General features: G+C 43.3%; 1 pseudogene; it reads right to left on the bottom strand.

Annotated features, from left to right (window-relative positions):
* Positions 1-8541: 8541 nt before the first annotated feature.
* On the bottom strand, positions 8542-22535 carry LOC142775240 (kinesin-like protein KIF11; annotated as a pseudogene).
* Positions 22536-23607: the final 1072 nt, after the last annotated feature.

The following is a 23607-nucleotide window of genomic DNA, read 5'->3' as shown; positions in this document are numbered from 1 at the left end:
CGTGGAGTCGGCCTCTGTTGCTTCCTCCGTCCAGCCGTGGCGAGACTGTCCTTTTGGCAATAATCCGGCATGGCTAATGACCCGCTGGGTCAAGGCATAGCTTGATCGCTACAGCTCCTCCGCCGACGGGAAGATCTCGGACGTCGGGTAGTATCAGCTGCTCGACGGGAGAGATCACAGTAACCGCAGTCTCCCAACACCATTGAAACCACAAAGACCAACCGCTAGAACCAGCAAGCGCCGGCAATGAGTTTTCGGCAACCAGGCCGGTCTTTCAAATGTGCCACAATGCACCTACGCTTTTTTTTAAATGGCAACCACACTAATACTCTTGCTCATAGCTAAAAATTTCGATTACTCAAAAGACCCCTTAAAATCATTACGGAAAAACGTCCCTCAACGTTCCGTATAACATGACGCTCAGCTAAAGAATTCACCTGATCCCTGAGCACATACTAAAATAACAAAGGGTAATGCAACTTCGTGTACTAACACGCTTATTTGCTGAATGTAGTTTCATGTCAGCCCATGTTTTTAAAGAACGCACAAGACTTTGCTGTGCGCTCTAGCACGACATCTTACTCTCATTCAAAGAACGCTAGCATACTAACACACCCCTAATCATAGGTCATACCGCGATAACCAATAGCCACCACTCATTCAAATTTAGCGGGCGTACCAAATCATCATCCCTGACCTACATGATTTTATCTCGAAGAGAACTAATTTCACGCAGTCGGCAGACTGATGCAGGCCACTGCTTCCTCATAACGCTTAACAATTGAACTCGAAAGTTTGACAAAGCTTACACGCAAACAAAATCTAGAGGGAAGAAAAAAGTGCCCAAGCAAACTAGCTGTGGAGATGACACAGGAACACCACTTTAAAACCAAATATAACCAAACAAGTATGTTTCCAAAAGAAACTCCCGTGTCCGACTCTCCCGCCTACAGCTGTCGCTCCCCCTTCAGCCGTGCACGCGGCGGTCGTGGTCTTCGATTCTGAAAACGCGTGAGACAACAACGTGCACGAGCAACAAGCTGAACTGCAGCGTTACGCCTCATTCGCGATTTTGGCGGGCTTCTGTCAGTTCGGCGTAGGGGACCGGAGCGATGCGTGGGACAGAGTGGCCATGCCTTCTTTGGGCTAGCTCGCGTGTGGTGTTTAGCTATTGTGGCTTTTCTTTTTCTTCTAGGACCCCTTCTACAATCTTGTTCCCGCAAAGCTTTAAATCTCCTGCGTACATTCCGTCGCGAGGATGCGCGCTGGGGCCTACCCTTTTGCCGCTGGCGCCTTACTTCCCGCCACAAAGGCCTCTTCGCTGAACTGGCCGATGAGCTACCCTCTTTTCTTTCTCCCCGATGCTTGCTTCCTCCTCCTTGCCTTCGCTTTGTCGCGCGCGTACCTTTCACTCCTCTACGGCGACGTCTACGACCGACTTTTTCTGCACCGTTAGGAAATTGGCCTCGGGTTGCGTCATCGGTAGTTTTACAGCTCAAGGGTGCTTCTGCACCACCTGCCACAGTGTTTCGGCACTTTGATTTCTTGGCTCTGTTGCCTTGTCTGGCCGATTCACCTGTGCTAACGCTGTACTCAGGTGCGCCCTGAAACGTTCTGTGGATAGAACGGAAAGACTGGCGCTCTCCACACAATTCCATTCGCGTACCCGCTTTCCTCTTACTTTTCGTCCCGTTGCTCGGACGCATGCAATGTAATTTTGACGCTGCTGCAAAGCTCTTATTTGCTACGCTGTCGGGTTTTGCGCCGTCTTTTACACGCGTAGTGACAGTGGTTCCTTCAAGTTCCTCTTAACGGGAGTCTACTGTATTTGTACTTTCGGATTGTAGGGCTAAGGTGTCTTGAAACTTCAAAAATTTAAATTGCTAATAATGTAAAAATTTAATTTATTAATCAAGATGTTCCCAAATATGCACATTGCACCAATGATCATAACTACAAAATGGTATGTGGGAATCAAACATGACTTACCAATCACGTGGAGAGGACGTAACTCGTATGTCTCACCACACTTGCTCTAAGCTAAGCTGCTAAGCTACGATATCGTAAAGATAGTTGATATCGTTGATATCCAGCAGGTTTGTTTTGCACACAACTGACCATACAAAAAATTACACCACGTTACAACGAAATTTAAAAATGGAACTTCAACCTTGATTTTCTCTGCTAATAATGAACTTATGATAGTAAAGCATGTGGCATTCAAGTTCTCAGAGTGCAGTTCGACAATCTAAACCGACTCTATATTCCTCCTTAGTGTGCCTTTAATTTCTACACAAGTAGATTCTATGGCTTGTTGCTCCAGTGATAACGAGAGCAGGCCATCAAAACAAAGCACCCGCTCCTATGACAAGGCAAGTAGCAGTGGTGTAATACAATCAGGTACAGCAAAATGAGTTCATGCTACGTACCAAGTTGGCTGCCATTTGAGCTGCCTGGTGCTCCTGGGCAGCTTGAACTGTGGACAGTAGAGAAGAGAGGATGGCAGTGCTGGCTGCAGCACTCTCGTCTGCAAACTTCTTGGCTTCCAACGTGTATGCAGCAACAGCAGCCTGGTGTTGCTGAACAAGGCTGTCCAGTGAAGCTGTGCAAAGGAAAGGCAATGAAGGGAAGCGGCTTTATATCTTGGAAATTTACATGCTGTATGACAGTTTAAGCAGCTCAACAGGTATTGAGGCAATTTAGAAAGCAGAATACATATTTGGAATACAGAGCAGGAAGCTTAAACCTGGGGTAAATAGTAAGTATTATTTGTACCCTCCTTTGGAGAATGATTCCTATCCAGATTTTTAAAAAAGTGCCTTAAGGGCAGATGCTACTTGAAAACACTTTTTTAGCATTCACACAGAGCAATGAAACTTGAGCTGTATATGGAGCTTTTTATGCTGACTTCAAATATATAATTAGTTTTCTGGTAAGTTGCATACATTTAGCTCGGCAACATGACAAAGTGAAAACCTTAATCTTTTGCCCCCCTTTCTCTTTTTATCCCTAAACTTCTGTAATTTTTTACCAATCAATGTTCATAAAGTTTCAAATAAAGGGTAGACTACAAATAACTAATTAGGAAGCACATACAAAATATGTAATAGGCATGAAAAATAATAGACACAAAAATTCCACATTGCAGCTACCCTACTAAAGATTTACATACAATTTTTATCATACAATAACATATTGAAATTTAAGCTAGATAATTGTATTTGTCGTACTTTAGAAAACATTTGGGCAAGGTTTCATGCAGATCCCAGCACTAGAAGTACCCGAAAAGGGAGGGGCACTTTGAAAAAAATGGCAAACTTTGTGTTTTGAGAAAAAAAAAGTTTTAAATTTAAAATTGAGTGTTTATTTAAGAAAAATATTGTTAAATCTGATGAAATTTGCACACCAAGAAGAACAGTCCTTATTGTAGTAGCAACTGCCTCTAAAATACGCCAGCACCATGAGTTTGTCACTCGCAGCTATTTCGAGCCGACTCCTCAGAGAACTTTCGCTCACAGACAGGGCCATGAAACGCTTGCCGAACTTCTGCTACATCAGGCAGAGCCTCGTGTCAACTTCAAGCTAGACAGAAGTTTGACAGGACTGTGAAATCAAAACTAAGTCTAATGTCATGCCATTTTGCAGTCATGTTTGTGCCACATACCGTCGTACATAATGGCAATGCCGTACCCGCTAGGTTCCCTCACTGTGAGCTCCTTCGACCTCACAAGATTGGCGCTGACGTCATCCATTGCCACATCACGAACTTTCCGGCTGATGGCTGTGAATGACTATTGATGCATGTGGTTTTGCAAGCCAACAACTGTCGCAAATCGGACCAGCTGCTCATAGCCTATTCCTATATAGAGCGCGCCGCAGAACGGCTTTCATGCGCGAGCAATGGCTTTATACATTCATAATGGAGACAAATACATGAGAAAAGCATTGTTCGGCTGCGCTGCTTGACAAGACATGGACCCCGCAAATAGGCGTCACAGCACACACAAATGCGAAGCGGCCAATGGCTGTCCCCCGATCCGTACCACGTGATAAGCCAGTCTCGGCGCTCGAAAAACGAGCAGAGGCGTGCTTCTCTCTTATATTCCTTGCGCTGCATCAGCGAAAGAAACTGTTGTTATTTGAAGAGTGAGGCTCTACTCTTCGACTCATACGATCAACAATGGCGAGTTGCGGCGCATTATCGGCGGCAAAGTGCTCGAAGACTGAACACTTTGGACCTTTCAACAAGCACTTTGTGCTCTTTAGATGCAATTTTAAAGCATTTCCAGTTAAGTCTCGACATTTTTTTTTCATAACAGTAGAGGTACTAATCTCATCAAAACAGGTGAAAACGAAAAATTGTTAATTTTGAAGAAAACTTGTTTTTCGACCCGCACACGCCCTTTTCGAAAGGTCACAAAACAATGCACAGTCATGACGCATCATCAGTACCACAGGTAGTGCACAACACTAGTGATCACCCCTGTGTTTGGGTGATCATTTTTGTGGCCTGATCTTGAAAATAATGAAGAGGAACAAGCTCCCAAAGTATGCTGCATGCATTGAAAAATAGTTGAACCCCTTTATAAAAGACGATGATACAAAATGTAAAAATCTATAAAAAGAGGTTATATACTCGAGCCATCGTTTGTTGTCTTTTTCAAGGCTAGAAGGACACAATAATAATAATAATAATAATAATAATAATAATAATAATAATAATAATAATAATAATAATAATAATAATAATAATAATAATAACTGATGGGGTTTAACATCCGAAAACGACCATAGGATTATGAGAGATGCCTTAGTGAAGGGCTCAGAAAATTTTGATCACTTGAGGCTTTTTAACGTACACAAGCCTTGAGCATTTTCGCCTCCATCGATAATGCGGCCACGATGGCCGGAATTCAATGACGCAACCTGCAAGTCAGCAGTCGAGTGCCATAACTACTAGACCACCGCAGAAGTTACGAGCATACGACCCCTGTTTGAAGAAATACCACTGAACCAAACTCTTGCCCCAAAATTTCCAGCTAAATTGAAAGATTGGGTAATGAAATAAGCAAATAGAACCTTCATTTCAGGCATAAAATTGAGGGGAAAAACTATTTTAAGGCGCTGTTTGCGAACTGCTGCACTAGCAGCCGTGCCGCGAACTATAGGAGGGGACGTTACACTCGCCGGAAATGGGCATGTCAACCATGACAGTCGTCTCCCGCATCTCTCTCCCCTTCACCTCCCACTATGTTTCCCAGAATCGCCAAACAGCGAACACTGCTCCCAGCTGAGGTAAAGCATCGGCACTTTTCTGGAAGAGGAAGAGGGGCATCAAAGGAGAGGTGAAGAAAGGGAAGAGGAAGACAGAAACCCTGAATGCTCCTCGGTGATTGTGATGTCACAGCTCCTGCTCGTGTGCAGCCACTGTGCGCTGACAATCCACTAAAAATACAGGTAACTCTCCGAAAATACGTCAAATGAGCTTTGTTTAATGAAATAGTTATGTCTTCGGTGTAGAGTTTCAATTTCTTTGTGAGCTTTTTCTAAGTTTTTTTCAGCATCCCTTCAGGAATTGTTTCGTCGCAAGCTTCCATCTTTCCCTTCCTGCTGTTTTTTTTGGGGGGGAGGGCGGGGGTAACAGAAACCCCAGAGTGCCTACATTAAAACAGAGGTTGATAAAAAATGCAAACATTGTAACCAGCTAATAAGAGACATCTCACATAAAAGACAAGAACTGCTCTTCGGTGCATGTGTCTTGCAAAGGGGTTCAACTGTAGAAGGGTGCGCCACAGAGTGTGCCGTAAATTGCATGCACCACAAGATACAGTCAAGTTGAAGTCCTTCATAAAATGCACGCACTAAGGAGCAATTCTTATCCTTTATAGGAGGTGCCTTTTACAAACAACGTACCACACCTCTCATTTTGCTATAACACCTACTTGCTTGTAGACCCACTGGTGTCTCTCAAGTCCAACCGTCTCTTACAAAGGTGTTTGACCATATAAGATGCTACATGCCCCTAATGTCTTGTTTGAACACTAACCATACACCTCCATTTCAATTTGATATTGTCATGATGAAACTCCTGCTTCACTAATCTGTCATCATACTTGCGGTGCTACATGCACGAAGCACACTGTTGTTTCACGACGAATTTATCCAATGGGAAGTGCCACATAACTAAATGCCTTCAAGTAAATAGTATGGCATGACCCAATGTAGATTAAGTTACTTTTGAGAAATAGCAGTACTAGTCAAGTAAAACAATTTCAACAGATGGTAGTCTAATGCATGCTGCTTGCCACAGGCAACTGCACCACATACAGATTTATTAGCTTGTAGATACCCCATGGACACGACACCAACTAAAGAAGAAAAACAGGTGAATAGCACACAGTATAAAAGCTTGCCGTGACCACATATATATAGCGATTTATCACTATACCAATACTGGCGATTTACGTTCACATGCAGCCCAGAAGCATAAACGAAATACAAACTACGCTATATTGCACTAAATGCCAGTAAGTGCCTGAGGCAACAAATTGAACGGACACACGCAAAGTAGGTAGGTGCGATTCCTTCTGTTCTTTTAGCAATCTGAAGACGGTTGAAGACCATCAGGAGAGATTTGCAGGAATTTTAACTAGCCTTGTGCTAACACTCGAGCACTCTATATATTCAAATAGATATTACAGTATTGGATTCAAATTCGAATAACTGGAAGTATCAAAGCATTTGAAATTAGTGAAGAACAAATAAATGTATATTAGTCCGCATGCAGTTCCCTGTAAAAATGGTTTTCACTGCAATATAGGAGTGCTAATCCGTGACAGTGCCAACAACTATACAGTAAAAATTTGCCCTGACTCCACGCCCTACTTCAAGGTTAAAGGAACATATTACCCCCACGTCGATTTATTAATTTTAAATCTAAAAGCTTCCTCTACTGCCTTATATACGCTAACTAAAGTAAATCTTAAAAATTAACATATTAACTAATCAAAGTTATTCCCATTTCCTTTGAACTAAGAAGAATGACATGTGCTCAGGCCTTGTTTCAATTATATATATATATATATGCATATTGTATCGGCCACCAGCACTATAACATATATAACCACTTTTCTTTGTATATGTATATGTGATGTATACTATGCAAAATAGACTTGAAATCATTCAAACAAAGCACTATTCATTTCACATTTGCCTTGAACCTGAATTTCACTATTCACACAAGCCTAATTTTCAGTAAACAGCCATCGGGGCTGCTCTCTTGACATGCGAGGTTTATAAGGAAATATACATGGGTTGCAGGTCTGCAACAATATCAAATAGAAGAAGCTGAATGATTTTACCTGTGCATCATTCTGTATTTAATGAGAAAATTTTATTTCAAGGAAATAACCCTAGCAACAGTAATTCACAATGTGCATGGCACAAGAAATTGGCCTTATCACCAGAGTCCTTAACACTGTTCTGTCATAGTTAAGCTGCAAGGCACTTATCAAACGAGCCACCCACTCCACCGAGGACATCCCGCTGAGAAGCAAGCCGTTCTGTGAAGCTGGCTTCAATTTGACCAAAATGGACACTGGAGCTGGACACAAAGGCAAACTGCCGCTCCTTGTTCCCCTAGTCAATGGCGGAAATACGCTGAAGCTTTTGCTGTAGCAGGTCAATGTCGGTGGTAGTGGCTTTTGCAACACCAACCAACTGGAGCACAAAAAAAAAAAAAACAAGGCACCATTGTGTGAACAGTCGTAGCAGCAGTGTAGATGGACCACAACAAATGATCAGTGGTGGTTTAGCCAGTTTTGCATTTGGAGCAATTTTCGAAGCAGGAAAAAAGCTATTCAAAAGCAGATTTGTACCAGAAGAAACCGTGTTTAAGAACAGATTCGTAGCTGGAAAGATTTGTGTTTCAAAGCAGGTTAGGAACAACAAAATGGAGTTCGGGATCGCATAACTTGGAGTTGTACAGCAGGAAGTCTGCAACTTTTGAGAGCACATTCTTGATCATTAATTAAGAACATTACTAATGTACATGTGTTGCCTACTTCACTGCAACATAGATGTGCATTGTGTTGGGGCACTAATGATAAAGCAAGCCTAGAATAGCAAGCATGACACTTGCGAGTGGCAGGTGTCAAAATGTCATTCCATTCTAGTTTTCGAGATAGGTAGGGTTTGATCACAACCTACGAATTCCCCTCTTTCCCCTCCCTACTGCCACCATTACCCAATGTTTCAAAATCTCAAACTGGGTTCCGCAAAAGTTTGATTGGAGTTTTGTGAGTACTAATTCAAATGTATATTGTTCATTACTCATTAAACTCAAACCTCAATATAACGAACACAGATATGACAAAATATCGGTTATAACAAAGTAAATAGTCTTGCAATAGAGTTTGCAATAAGTTTTATAACGAATTTTTGGATATAACAAACTTATTTTCTTGTAAAATATGACTTTCTTATATTAAGACTAGAGTGTAGTTTAGATTTTATTATTTTGAGAAACCATGTTAGGAACACTCACGCAAAGACTGTGCAATTGTAGCCCATCATGACCTCGGTGATGGTGGGCTCTATGACTGCCCGGTACACGTCAATCTGCATAATACAAATAAACAAAAAAAATGTTATGTGAAGGGTACTAGTGCCGAGAACTAGCAGTACGGGTCTGGAAGAGCGCCCATACTTACCTGCTTTGCATCAGGCCCAAATACTTTATCGAACGTGAACGATTTGCGAGGGGTCCATTTCCGCATTACTCGGTCATTTACAAGGATCTCCTTCCTTTCCTGGACGACTTCGATAGTTCTGGCGGAGCAGTTCCGTTTGTCTGATGCAGTTGGAGGTCTAGACGAAACACACGGGGCATTATAACAAAACACCAGAAAAAAAATTCACGTGCCCTTGCACTTTCCCCAAGCGACTTCAATAATAAGGGCTGAAGAGTCGCTGTTGACAACGAACGTAACGTTGAAAAAAATCCTAGTTTTACAGTTCCCTACATCACGATAACGGATTTTGACGTGCTACGAACAACAGAAACGGTCGTAAGCTTACCGGGACCGGACGAAAACTTGGATGTATTGGTTCTCCAGCTTCTTGGTAGCCATGGCAGTGTGGAAAAAAAGCCCAGGAGGTAAAACTGCGAAAATGAGCACCTTGCAGCACGCACACAAAGGCAGCACGCACACAAGCAGCCACAGAGGCCGCCACCGTGAACCTTTTGTTGTTGTTGTTGTTGTTGTTGTTGTTGTTGTTCACCTATTGTTAGTGGCGCATACCCACTATGAAGGATTGGCCAAGAATCGAGTGGTTTTAAAAATTACTGTTCAGATTTGGAATAATTGAGGTATAACAGAAAGATTGCCGATAGCCTAGGAAAGTGTAGTGCTTAATGTAATGCATACAAAAATTGACATAAACGAATTTATTTATAGAATAAAGCAATAATCTGATTTTATACGTATATAACTATGTGAACATGTTAGGATAATGAAACTGGTTAATTAGTCACCCTATTAGTTTCATCAATATTGTCCCGGACGGCCGCGCATACTGTCGCATTAGAGAAACCAGAAATAGAACATCCAAAACGCAAAATGGCAGGCACAGATAAGTCCATAGCAATACCATGTAAAGGTATTTCTAAAAGGGTTTTTCGTAATATGTTAAACCATCTGCAGGTTAAAAAGAATTGATCTATTGTTTCCAGTTCATCACAGAATGCGCACAGTGGCGAAGGTGCCTGAGCCGAACTGTGTTTACAGAAATTTAGATTTGGTACCCGGCAAGGCAGCCTTGTGATAGCTACTTCTTGTTTTTGAGTGCGGCAAAAGTGTCTTCGCCAGGGATATAATAAATGGTGATATTCTGTAGAGTTTGTTAGTGCTGAACCTTTAAAGACTTCCATAAGCGTACGTCTGCGGAATCGAGCAGCAGTCACATAAGCAGATGATGAACAGAGCGGTAGAATTGGTTCGCTGATTGACGACTTAGCTAAGTAGTCGGCTATTTCATTCAGAAACAAACCTTTAAGTCCAGGCACCCAAACTAATCGTACTTTTCTCAAATGCGCAGGTACTAGTGCACGGAACGCCTTTGTTACGTGATTATCAGCACCAACAGAAAGTGCCGCATGCGAGTGAGATAGGGAATCTGTTATTATGACAGCTGAAGCATTTTTTTTGAACGCACCACACTTTAACGGCGTCAAACTGCCATTGGCCATAATTTTACCACGTGATAAGGTGATGTTGATGGCAACCAACGAAAATACAACGGTACAGTGTACTAGAATTCTTCTAGTACACTGTAACTCGGGTGCGACGTAACGACGTCAACGAAGCTACCATCAAAAATCCTTAGATCAAAAATCCCCCCAAAAAAACTGGCTTTTCCGGCCGTCCTTGGCGGCTGTGTCGAGCGCGTGAAGCTTCCCGCAGACCTTTTCTCATGCATTCCTTCGGCTAACTTTCCCACCTTTCGCCCTAACGCGATCCTGGTCTCCGTTCTCCGTAGCTACTAGTGCGCGTGAATCACACTGAAGACGTGTTTTCACGCACTTTCGAGTGGTCTTCGCTGCTTTCGTCCTAATCAGATCATGCTTTTTGGGATATCCGTAGAAACCAGGGCGCGTCAGGCAAAAAAGGGGCGAAAACAAAGAGGCCAGCGCAAACTCAATGGGCTGCCACGCACACAAACTCCCCGACGCCGACTTTACTGGCATAATAACGGACTTCCGGGTTTTGTTGCAGGGATGACATTTTTTCTTTTTTTTATCGTTGTGTCTAGCCCACAGCCTGACCAAAAATTTCATAAAGCCTGAAGAGAAGCGCAAAAGGGGGAAAAAGTGATCTGAAAGAAGTTGTACAAATTTCGGTGCCTGGTTCGTCGCGCGGCAGTGTCCGAAATATCATCTTTGTTTCACCAAGAACACATCAAATAGAAGAAAAAAAAAAGCTTAACGTGCAACTTGCCGTGTTTATCGTAAACGCCGGCAGTGCAAGAGTATTACAGCCATACGCAGAGATTTCGTCAAGCGTATCGCGGCAAGACAGCGTGTTGAAGCCGTTCCATTGGTTCCGGATAGCACCGGCGCATGCGGCGCGCAGGCCACGTGCTTTTTGAGACAGAGAGGGAGTCGCGGCTTCTGCTTCGCATTCATATGTAAACAAGAGATGAGAATTTGCCGACTTCCGGCTTCATTGCGGCTTCACAACGAGTGACGTCAGGGCCTCTCCTTACCTCTCCTTCCTCCGTGACTACCCATCATTCCCATGCTCGCTGAAATGCTGTGTGTTGCAGCTCCCATAGACACTAGCACCAGAGTTCCCTCTAGCATTGAGAAACTCTATGCGTTAGGCATCTCATACGTTAGTTGCCAGACTTTGGGAATAGCTGTTGCCAGACTGCTGCCAATTTTGGCGAAAAAATTGTTTTGTACTTGTGGCTTTTTATGTGAGTGTGGTTTCGTCCGCGGGACATTTTGCGAGTGCGTGAACTACGTTTTAATTAATGGAATGAACGTAAAACGCGTGTTGCATAAGTCGGGGCGCGTTCTTTTGCTGTGTGCGCTGCTGTGCAATTAAGAGATCGTGTCGTCCGCCGTGCATTTCGCGAGTGCGTGTGCGATGAACTTGCTCGCGAGTGTGTATATCCGACGTACCCCTATTATCCAGCCTTGACACGTTTATTGTTCATATGTACACGATTGCTGACACAGTTAGGATAAGCCTAGCGTCCCCGTCGTGGGGCGTGGTCGACGTGGCATGATCAGCTGTCAAAATATAAAGGGTGGGGGGCAACGCACCGCCTGCTGCGACTCAGGTTCCTCGTCGTCCCTAATACTGAGACGCGATCTCTAATTCTAACTGCACAGCTGCGCACACAGCAAGAGAACACGCTCCGGCTTCTGCAACGCGCGGTTACTTCCGTTAGTTCGTCGCACACACACTCGCAAAATGCATAGCAGACGACGCGTCGTTGATAAGTGGGTGCACTCGGAAACCTTGAGGTGGGTGGCGGAGTCGAAGAGGTGCCCTGTACTCGATGGCTAGCCTGATCAATTGTCTGCATAGCGGGATCAGAAGCATGTGGTGCTGGAGATCGCAGGGCCGCCGCATAAGTCACCACAGGGGCCTCAGGCCTTGTTGGCGCGAGTGATTTACGCGAGTCTGCGCGAGGATTTACGGGTGGTTGGGGTCCCGCTGCTTGGAGTTGGCGCAGGTCGTCCCGCACGATGCTTCTTATGAACTCTGCGAGGGCATGCCTCTCGCTGTGAGCCCCGATAGAGCATGCAGCAATGGTGACGTCGTGGCGTTCATATTGTGACGACCGATGCTGGAGAGTAGGCTCCATTGTGGTTGCCTCATTTATGAACTCCGCCACAGTCGTAGGTGGGTTGCGCGCGAGTCCGGCGAAGCGCTGCTCTTTTACACCACGCATTAAATGCCGCACCTTCTTTTCCTCGGACATTGCAGGGTCGGCACGCTTGAAGAGTCGAAGCATGTCCTCGACAATCATCGAAACTCTCTCGTTAGGTCGTTGGTTCCGAGACGAGATGGCCTGCTCCGCTCTCTTTTTTTCGGCGCTGCGGTACGCATCGCGAAACTGTCGGCTGAACTCTTGCCACGTTGCGAAGGAACCCTCGTGATTCTTATACCACGTTTGGCAGAGTCTTGCAACGCAAACTCTCCGCAGCTTGCGAGCTTCATCCCATTTGTTGATGTTGGCAACTCGATCGAAGTGGTCAAGCCAGTTATCAACATCCTCAAAAATGTCTCTTTGAAATGAGTGTGGTGTTTGCGGTGCATGAAAAAACATGCGGGAGAAAAGAATAGGCGTCGTTGGTTTGACTCAGGACTCGCACCCTCACCTGGTAGGTAGTCGAGGTCACCGTCTTGTCTTGAGAAAGAGTACCGTGTTCGGGAGATAGTCCTCGCAGGCGGCGACTGCTTCTTCCCGTGGGAGCTGTAGCTGTCTCCAAGTAGCTCGGTGTGTCGGATGAAAATCTGGAGCCAAGGCGCATTTACCCAGAACCTCCTCCAGTGCCACAAACAAACTAACAAATAGCCACGAATCGACGTCTTGCTCACCCCCAGATCACGAAGCAATGTTCTCTTTTTCTCTACTTGCAAATAATTTCACGCTACAGTTGATGGCTCATACCCATTACCTGTGACAATATATATATTGCCTGTGACAATATATATAAGCGAAGAAGAACCAAACCTCCGACCTTAGAAGGTCGCAGGTTTGGTTCCTGCCCACGGCAAGTCATCTTTTCACCCACTTTTCTTTTTCCCATTTACCTTACAATTTGGTCTAATTACCTCCCATATACTTTCCTTGGCATTATTGTCTGTTAGATTTCATTATTATTGTGTCAAAACACCGGAAAACGAGCCCTTAAGGATCCACTTCTTTTCCCTATTCATTAACGAGGGTCTCGTACTGGCAGACTTGGTGCCTTAGATTGTATAAGAGGGACTATTGGTCAGCTGCCAGCTCGTAATAAGTTCACGTGCAATGTGACACCACATATGCTCATAAAAGAGTGTGCCACTCTCGCCGCCATGACTATAGATGGCGCTGACTGACAATCGGTTTAAATTCACATATATACACAATAAAGTGGCTGGTAGGATAGCCGCCGAGGTAGCTCAGTGGCAGAACATCAAACGCGTTATTCGAAGGTTGCAGGTTCGGTTCCTGCCCATGGCAAGTTCTTCACATTTACCTTACAATTTGGTCTAATCACCTCGCCTATACTTTCCTTAGCAATAATTTTGTCTGTTAGATTTCATATATATATATATATATATGCACAGATGTGTGCAAGTGAAAAATTCTTCAAGAAAAGTGCACGGCGAGCTGAACTCCTCAACCCAGTTAACGATTCGCATGGAGCTAATGAAATGTCATTTTGTCAAGTCCCTCGTGCATATTTAGCGAGGATTAGGTCGAATAGGACAGGAAAAACTCTGTTCTCTTTGATTTTTTTTGTTTAAAAATATGCGCTGTGCTTAACAGAAATGACATGATCTTCAATTGCCCTAACTTTCATCCTTTTGTTAGTGAAATGTTGGTGTGATGGATCTGTGCTTATCTAGAGTGAATAGTCTATTTCAAATTAGCTTTTGTTTTCTCCTTGAGAACTGACACCGTTATATCACAAAAAAACCTCGTTCCCAGAAACACATGTGTGACTACGTTGCGCCAGCAACCACGATATGCGAAGCATTTCTATGACAACTGTTTATTCTGAAAGCCTGCAGCTGACAATCGGTGCATGAAATAATTTGTTTTATAAACGAGAAAAGGCAATGGTTTGTACATTTGACCTCAAAGTGGCTTCCATCTCATTTTTTTAGGTTGGGACTGCAAACCAACGCAACGCCGCGCATATTCCATTACGGTCTATGGCGGTCTAGTTCGTTTTCACTCTGTACTCGCGGACAATTTGTCTTGGCAATGAAGGGAAAGCTCCTGGGGCAGACCTTGTGCACATGTACCACTCCGCGAAGTATTCCGGTATGTAATGCGTCCCGTACCGCCATGAAAAGTGATGGCTGTGTGCGACCAGCATTTTATATCAATAAAAACCCCGCTTGGCATTCTAGGTACAGTAAAAGGTGCAAATTTTGTACGCGTTCAGAAACATGCTGTGACAACAAGTAAATTAAAACAAATATAAATATCTTACAGGTGTGAGCTATGTCCTGTGTCAAAGAACAATATGCAAAAACAGAAGGCAAAATTTTTATATGTTGTGTCGAAAACAAACACACAATGTAGGACTACATTCATGAGTGGTAGGATATGCACGATTTGGCTCTTTAGCATTGGCTGTTTTGTCACGAAAAAAAAAAAAGGTCCGCGATTATAGTGATACGGCTGCTGGTGGCTTCACATGCTCCCATTGATGGAGGTGGGACTGCCCCTCCAGAGCTTCTATAATGCCTCCATGGGACGGCCACTCTTTTCTGCACTTTCCTCCAAGTGAGATTTGCACCAGCAGGAATAACTTACACCCTGTATTTCCACTTCCACCCTGTATTTTTTCTCGATATTCCTTTTAAAAGGCCATATTTGAGTATGCGCACTGTAGCACTACAACAGTAAACCTATTACTATTTTGCATGTTAAAGGAATCTCTCTTGCGGCAAAACTTGCTTATGCACCATAGATACAAATCGATACTACTGTGGGAATGTGTGGCCACATAAGAATATAATTTTTTTTTTTTGCCATAGCATGTCAGTGTTACAAAATAGTTTGTAAACCATTATATAAGCTTTTACATCTCCATACCAAAATTGAGCCGTAAACTAATAGGAGCCGTTGAATCTGCCCTAAGCCAACATTTTTTTTGACAGTGAACAAAACATCAGGACTCTCCAGCCCACTTTTGGCAGTAAGAAATATATTTCATCTTATCAATTTACACTTGTCTTCAGTGTAATCCATTTAAGGGTCCTCAATTGACAATGCAAGGCGAGTCCAGTACAAGAAAAAATTCAGGAAAGGTTCATGACTGATCACACTGCAAAAGGTATCACAGATTTTGTACAATCGAGTGCTGAAAAATGGGTTGAAGATGGAAGTCTCGGGTGAGGTGACAAGTTTAATGTTATGTTCTACTGAACTATACAAGTAGCACAGTGGTATTACGTCATTTTCATGTCTTCTGGAGGTGCCGGTATGGTCTTGGTTGGTGCTGGTACTCAGGCTGCTCCTTTGCTTCAGGCCGTGACGGGGCAGGAGGTGTACCAAGCAAGCACTGACCTAGGTCCCTCTCTTTGTCTCTCTCCATGGCAGGTAGCTTGGCTTCAATTGCTTGAATTTGGTTGTTAACACTGCATAAAAATATGTGCCAAATTCAAACGTAAGTAGGATCACATACCGAAAAGAACCTGCATGGTATGAGAAACTCTCATCTGGAAAATACCAGCTCTATTTCCGCTGAATTGGGATTCTTTTACATGCACAGTCCACTTGTGCTAATCTACAAGTTGACTGTGTATGTAACAACGTGCGTGTGCGCATGTGTGTGGTTATGGACGCTTTCAGATATTTCACAGGAAACCAAACAACAATGCTTATAGTTTCCAGTTTCCTGCCATAACACAGGTACCATTGCTATGCTGTGCCACTTACAATGCTAATCCCGCATATTTTTTGAGATGCCAGAAGCTGTCAGGGCTGTTTCCTACAAGAACCCGCGTCAGAAGATATGTTTTGCCAACATGACGCATTGACACTGAACACCACAAGGTAAATACTGTATAAGAGCTACAGTCAGCAAAGCTGTTGGAATTGATGCGCTGCACTGGGTCAACCAGCCAAGGTTTGCAATAATGTAAATGTAAGTAACAAATTATGACACTGCATTTACAAGAGCATTTCATATTCCCAAAAATACATGAAAACTACACGACTTAAGCAAGTCACGCTATGCATATAATATATGATTCATCATAATAAAGCGTACTCCACTCTGGTAAACACAGGCACTGACCTTTTCTTCTAGCCTTTGCACAGCGCATATCAGACTAAAATAAATGCCCTCGCTACTCATTGCCTCAAGCCTGTTCATACATAAAACTGGGCACAACAACATTACCAGCGGTTTTTATGTTACTTTGCCAGTGCGGTTGCTTGATCAGCGATCACCACAACTTAGCTTGTACACACAACGTTCCTATATATTTTTGCCAGAAAGATGAAATGATACCACGCTCAATCTCCCATACCTGAGGCTTGTTTCCGATGCAATAAAAGACGTGATGCTATACAATTTTTCTGAGCATAAACTTTCATTTTATAAAAGGAGATGCAAGATTTCAGAAATTATTGACATGAAAAGAAGTTGTTCTCTGGTTTTCCTGATGACCGTCTAGAGAAAGTTTTCCATGGCAATAAGGAACAGACGCTCTACATTGTAGTACTTGCAGAATGCTTGCTTCTTGTTTTCCTACTTTGCAGACAGTAATACGTGATACTGCATGCTAAAGAGTATCTGAATCATCTGATGATTACACACCAGCTATTGCCATGATCCATCCACAAGCACAAACGTGTGGCTTTTACTATTTTAATACTTTTACTATTGATCACTATTTGTAAGATGGGCATATTTTGTGCAATAGGAATAATTAAACTGCGATTAACTGCACTTTTTTTGCCTAACATACTTGAGGTGTCATTTTAAACAGCCCTTGTCAAACACAAGGCAAACAGCTTATGATCAAAATCTAAAAATATTTTTAAAAAAGTGGCAACGTACATAGCGCAGAGTTCTCTCTGAATTTCAACATGAAACCTTTTACATTCATTTCCTGTACTAGGACTGGTACATTAGCTAAAAAGTAATGACGCATAGTTTATCTATCAACCAAATTGAAGTTTTGGCGATTGCAGATACCATATGACATATGTCTGCACCTAATGAAGCACTGTGCAGATTTTATAGCCAACACTGTTTTCTATATCGGCACCTGCTGTTTCAGATTTTACTCAGTTTTGCAAACAGCAGGAAATGTGATAATTAAAACTGGTTTTTAAGATACTTGGTGTATAACGCTTATACAATCACGTCACATTTTTACAAAAACCTCAAGTTGGAAAAATCTCACAACGTTGTGTGCGGTATCATGCACAAACAAAGGCTGTACAAATTGAAATATGATGGACCACAATTACCTGTAGGGAACATGCGGTGCCTTGTCAATTAGAGCAGTTATGACGCGACCCAGAGTCAGGAGAGACTGGTTGATGTTGCCTGCGAGAGTCGTGCAAATGGCAATGAGACACCATACCTTGAACATCAAAACATGCATACTGCATGTGATAAAGTACATGCAAGGGCTGAAGGTACAATGAGTAAACCGGGATAGTGCAGAGTAAACGCATAGAAAAGTGAGACACCGGTACTGCGAGAAATAACTTAGTATAGATATTCATGCATTTATACACAGGGAAATTTTGATTGCGTTCCTAAAAACATGCAGTGCTATCAGCACCCTTTATCTACTAAATACACTTAAAATTATAAACTTTAAACTTATATAAACTGTTAAAATAAATTCTAGTATGTTACGTGCCAGAACCAAAACGCAGTTGAGGCACATCATAGAGTAGACAGAATTATTTTGAGCCCTCATCAAAATTAGGTTGAGAAATACACTCAAAATTTAACCCATAGCATAACAATACCATAAAAACTGACAAAAACGGATCAAACGCTTTTTAAGCATACAGAATATAACGAAATGTGCCGTTTCGATTACCAGAGGTACGTACTCCACAAGTCTTTGAAGAACAGGAAACTTGCCTGCGTCACGTACTCTCCTCTCAATGGCACCTGATCGGCCAATGTTCTCACTCCCCGCAAGATCAACCTTGGTGTGAAATGATATGAAAAACGAATCAATACAGGCTTGAGTAGAAATAAACTGATACAAAAGATAGGCAAGAAGGAACTATGCTACTGTTATACTGAGACGATTAAATGGACAATAAAAATGCAATAGCTGCACAGACAATTTGAACCAATTAGAGTGGAGAGTTAACTGCAGATATCTTAGGGGCCAAATTTAGAATATTTAGAGTCAACAGTGCATAGCAAACAAAGGAACTAAGTAAACAGCACATGCGAGAATGCTTTGCGGGTGTTAAAGTAGGTGACATCATTACTCGCAAGGTTGAGTTTTCCAGTTTTTACTAGCTCCTCGCCAACGTCCGTTGTCTCGCGGATGCGAACTGTGACCGATGCTACTGAGTGGCTGCGCGAAGACGTTGCATTGAGAAGTGTAGCAGCAATTTGACGTTTTGCTTCTCCCTTTTGGAGGATGAAGGACACCTCTTCGCGGTTGTGCACCGTGATCTCCTCAAGCCCCGCGATTATCACCGAGCCCTGAAAAAATACAGCAGAAACAGTGAACTCCCAGACAAGACGTTCCCGTGCTGGATGCAGAATATCACACCACGTTAAATTACTCAAATGCCATCCCTGTTGCAAGAAAACATTTAGATGTAAATACAGATGGTCTCACACGATTAGTTTTAGATTGTTGGCTGGTTTGTGGGATTGAATCCACTAAAGCGATTCAAGCTATGACACGTTACAGTGGAGTGATTTCAACCACATGTGGATCTTTATTGTCCATTGTAATGGGCACAGGGCACTGGCCTCTAGCACATGCGCCCCCATTCAGTGTAGGCAAAATGCTGTAAGTGCATGTGATCAGATTCAGATGCACATTTAGGGAAGCCCAAGTAGTCCAAATTTTCTCTAGAGTCCTTCACGTAAAGCCCCGACAATTAATAATAATTATTACTTTGCCACTATTGAAACGAGACCACCGTGACTGGGATCAAACTCCATCTTTCAGGCGAGCAGTCAAGTGCAGTAACCACTATGCCATTGCAACGACTCATCTGCTTACATAAAGCAGCAAAACTTGTTCGAAGTTCAGCTGAAAATATCATAAACCACAAAGCCGAAAAGAAAACCTAAATTTGTTTTTATTTGATGCAGTCTGCCAGCCTGATGTTTAAGGACAAGAACATTCCTTCACAAGGCCTTCATGTACTTGCATGTATCCATAAGCTAACTTCCACTCGGCAATCAGTAAACACCACCGTATGGTATGGGAGGAGGAAGAGGAAGGAAGGACAGGGAGGTATAGGAGTATGGGCGCCAACCGTATGTGCTGCCTATCATAGGGCCTAACGTCCAGAGGTGGGAGGCCCTGCTTTCAGGATCAAGCCTTGGAGACTAGAAATTTCTCGTGAACAGGGTCAAGTGGTTCGCTAGGGGCCCATAAAATCTTGGACTAGGGATGCGCCAATCTTGGATAACTGCCGTCGGCTCACTCTTTTATTCTTCTTTCCTATTCCTTCTTCCTAAATTGAGTTGCCATATAGGCAGTGCAATGAAGAGATCAGCGATTATTCATTTCCGTTATTCCCGTCCCACGATACAGCAAAACATTAGTAGAAAATAAAGCAAAACAAAAACAATGAAATGCTATGTGCACATGGGTTAAAAAATAAACTTAGAATAAGAAAGCAATAGGAAGCCAGGCAATTCCAGTGGTGTTCAAGTAGAAAAGAAACGACATCTCTATTTGTCTTAGAGGGACCACTAAAAGCAAATAATTTATGTCAGAGAGAAACCTCAATGTATGACAACATCCAAAACGGCAATATTATCAACAGCAGTACCCTACTTAACGAGGATTCAAGCGAAATATATCACACGACGCGCCCCACAACTGGGACATTTAAAAAATCATCTCGATGATGCGAGAGCGTCCGACTACAATTGTTCAGTAGTAATCAAACTGCTGCAATAAAAAAAACCTTGTGTGCATCAAGAGACTTAATAAAGTACTTCTTCTTCGTTCCTGCTTGATTTATAAAAAGAACCGCTGGGCGTTACTATGAGAAATGGCGTGAGTGGTTCGATAGTTCCGTTTTTGCTTGGTTAGGTTGGATAGATGGTGCCATCTAGCGGGATCCAATTCAACCGAGCTAGCAAGAAATGGTTCTATGGCCTTTGCTGCTGCCTTGGCGCCCACTACTTTTGTTCTGCTGCTAATAGTGTTGGCATTCATGCAGTAAAGGTGAGCACTGTTGTGCACGGCAACAGCCACGTCAGAAAGACCGCTTTCAGGCGGGTGATTTGAAGTGCGCTAACACTATGCGAACCGCTAAAACAAGATTTTATTTCAAAATAGGCGTTTTCTTAGCACGAAGCTAGCACTATGAAGTTTCTAGACCACTTTTTCAACAATCGAGTCCAACTTAATATTTGTCTTTAGTGTCCCTCTAACACAGACTAACTGAAATTAGAGTATGAGCACCACAAAGCCTGGTGCTTACAAAAGATTATTAAACCTAACTGCACCGAAAAGAACTTCCTGCAATAAGCACATAGGAGATGTTGGCAAGAAGTGAAAGTTTTTGAATGAATGGAGTCAACTCTCTTTGCATAGGACAGTCACAATCCAGAAAAATGTGTGCTCACTAGCCAAAGTCCGAAAATACCAAAACTCTGCATGAGCGGGGGGGGGGGGGACGTGCCGTTTAAACTTTGCTTAGCAGCATGGGGCCGGATGGTTCCAGAGCACGTTTAAAATAGGAGAGTGCCGTTAGAGTAGATGCACGGGTGCTCTGCAAATGGTCTCTGCATTGCAGCAATGCTTAGCCGGATAATAATAGGTTTATAGCATTATAATCAAAGTAATCCTAACTAGAGGACAAGAAGTTACAGTAGATGCAGGGACGCTATGTTAATGGTCTCTGCATTGCAGCAATGCTCAGCCTGAGAATAATAGTTTTGTAGCATAATATTCAAAGTAGTCCTAACTAGAGCACAAGAAGTAGACACTTACAACTCTTATGAAACCGTACCAACCTAGTACAACATAAGTACAACTTATTACAGCCTTAGTATAATATTTCAAATTTCTAGCCGGCTTTTTTAGCCGCTACCATTGATGAGAATGAAATAAATTTTTATTTTGTGGCTAGGAAGGCCCATTTGCTTAAATTAGGCTGCTTACTGTTCACTGAGAACTCTTGCTCTTGCACAGCATCAACTGCACGCTGGCCGGTCCATAGTTGGTCTGAGAGTTTGCAACCAAGCAGCACCAAACGCCCTTTTGCCATTAATATTCTAATTTGACAGTTTAACGCACTTGCTTGAAGCACCAGAACAATTCACTTTCAAAATTTCCTTTGCGATGCCTGACAACATTACCGCAATGAGTGACGAACATATACGCCTAATGATACTTTAGAGAGAAACACTCGAGAACAGTAATACAACCTCAAAATACTCATACTGCGCTTATACACTGCAGCTGAATCCGCTGCACTTCCAGCAGCCCTACTCAAGTGGTGCCCCGGGAACGTATAGTGTTCAAGCCATGCAACTCTGCCAATGGTGCTCTCCTATTGTACCGACGACTTGGCGGGCACTTTAAAGTAGAGAGGAGGCTGTGATGAAACCTACGTTCTACGCCAGGTGAAACAAAGTAGCAGGTGCTACAGCAGAGTGGCAATGCTTTCTCCACACTGAAAAGCATGAGTACTATGAAGTACGCCAACGAATGCTGTTGTATAGTTTCCCCTCATAGCACAGAGTACCTGAATTACAAATAAGTAGTATAGCCGTGCAAAATGTACAATAATCAGCACATCAGCATAACTGCACATATACGCTGCTCGTACCAAACGCAGCGTGCCGTGAAGTGTGAAGCCATGCACAGAAGACGCACCTTTCTGGAGAAGTCCTCAACGATTTTCAGCCTTGAAGTGTCCTCGTGAGCACTGAGCAGGTCAAAGAGCTCCTCATTGTACAACTCAAGGCAGGAGACCTTGATGGTGAACTTAAGATCCTGCGACTAAAGCTCTTCAAACAGCTGCTGTAGCGTGCGTCGAATGAAGCCAGTCAAGGGGTCGTCAGCCCAGCCCAAGTTCACATTCGACCTGTCGCCTTCCATGGTGACAAGCAAGCTACAGTGGCACTGCAGACTACTAGTGGTACAGATGAAAAAGGTAATTTTGACGAGATAATTCACACTTGAAAAAGAAAAACAAACACCTGAGGGACAAGGGGGAACAAAGCAATAAGGCAGTATGCTTGAGCTTTCCTGGAAATCGAACAGCTGTGCATGCGTGCGGGCAGTAAAGAAGGGGAAGGCGGGGAGGGGGGGGGGGCTTGTGTAGGGCAGAAGCATAGTGCCCTACTCAGGCCATGTTTATAATCGAATGGGACAAACCTATCAGAAAATTTATGGACTACGCTCATGATGACATTTTTCTTAAAGCCAGGGTGCCCGGCATAATTGCAATAATGCTGTCGAAGCAAGGACCAGCAAGAAAGCGAAAAGCACAAGCAAGAATATTCAGGATGTTTAAGAGGCTTCACAATGCATGGTTGTACAGCAGGCTTATTCAAGAAAGTGTCACTTAGTAACACAGAGTCATCTGAAATGCTTACGTGTGCTGCAAAGAAACTGGGAAGGTAAATATATGCAGCATCATTGTTCAATCCGTCCTCACTTTGCTTACAAAATTAAAAAAAAAAGCGGCATGACAAGTAAGATGTCAGGAAACAACACAGCTGTTACAGCGGAACTTAAGTGTGGGGGGGGGGGATATTCAGACGCACCCCTCCCCCCAGATTACGCCGATGCTAGAGGTCAAAGCAAGGGAGATGGAAAGGCTTGTCTAAGCTAGTGGACGATTTGTGTCGTTGTGCGAAATAAAAAACAGACAAACCTCAAAGTTAGTTAAGCCAACGCCTGCTGAATATTTTCAGAGCCTATGCCCTCTCAGGTGACGCTAGCGATTTCTGTTCTACGAGCCGGTTCCTCAAACCGACCCTCCCGTCCCTTCTTCTTCGAAGTCCCCGACGGCACTTTTCCTCTCTTGCTTCTTGTGGCCAGTTCGTCGAACCAGTCGCTCCTGTCCTGTTTTTCTACTGCTACTTCTGCGGCATGCAGGTCTCGACATGCCAAATAAGTGTTGTGTGCCTATGTGTACGAGCAATTACAAGACAGAAAACAAGGT

The sequence above is a fragment of the Rhipicephalus microplus genome, chromosome X (genome assembly GCF_043290135.1).
Source record: "Rhipicephalus microplus isolate Deutch F79 chromosome X, USDA_Rmic, whole genome shotgun sequence".
NCBI lineage: Eukaryota > Metazoa > Arthropoda > Arachnida > Ixodida > Ixodidae > Rhipicephalus > Rhipicephalus microplus.
Note: the sequence above shows the minus strand (reverse complement) of the source record. Positions and strands in the feature narration are given on the sequence as shown.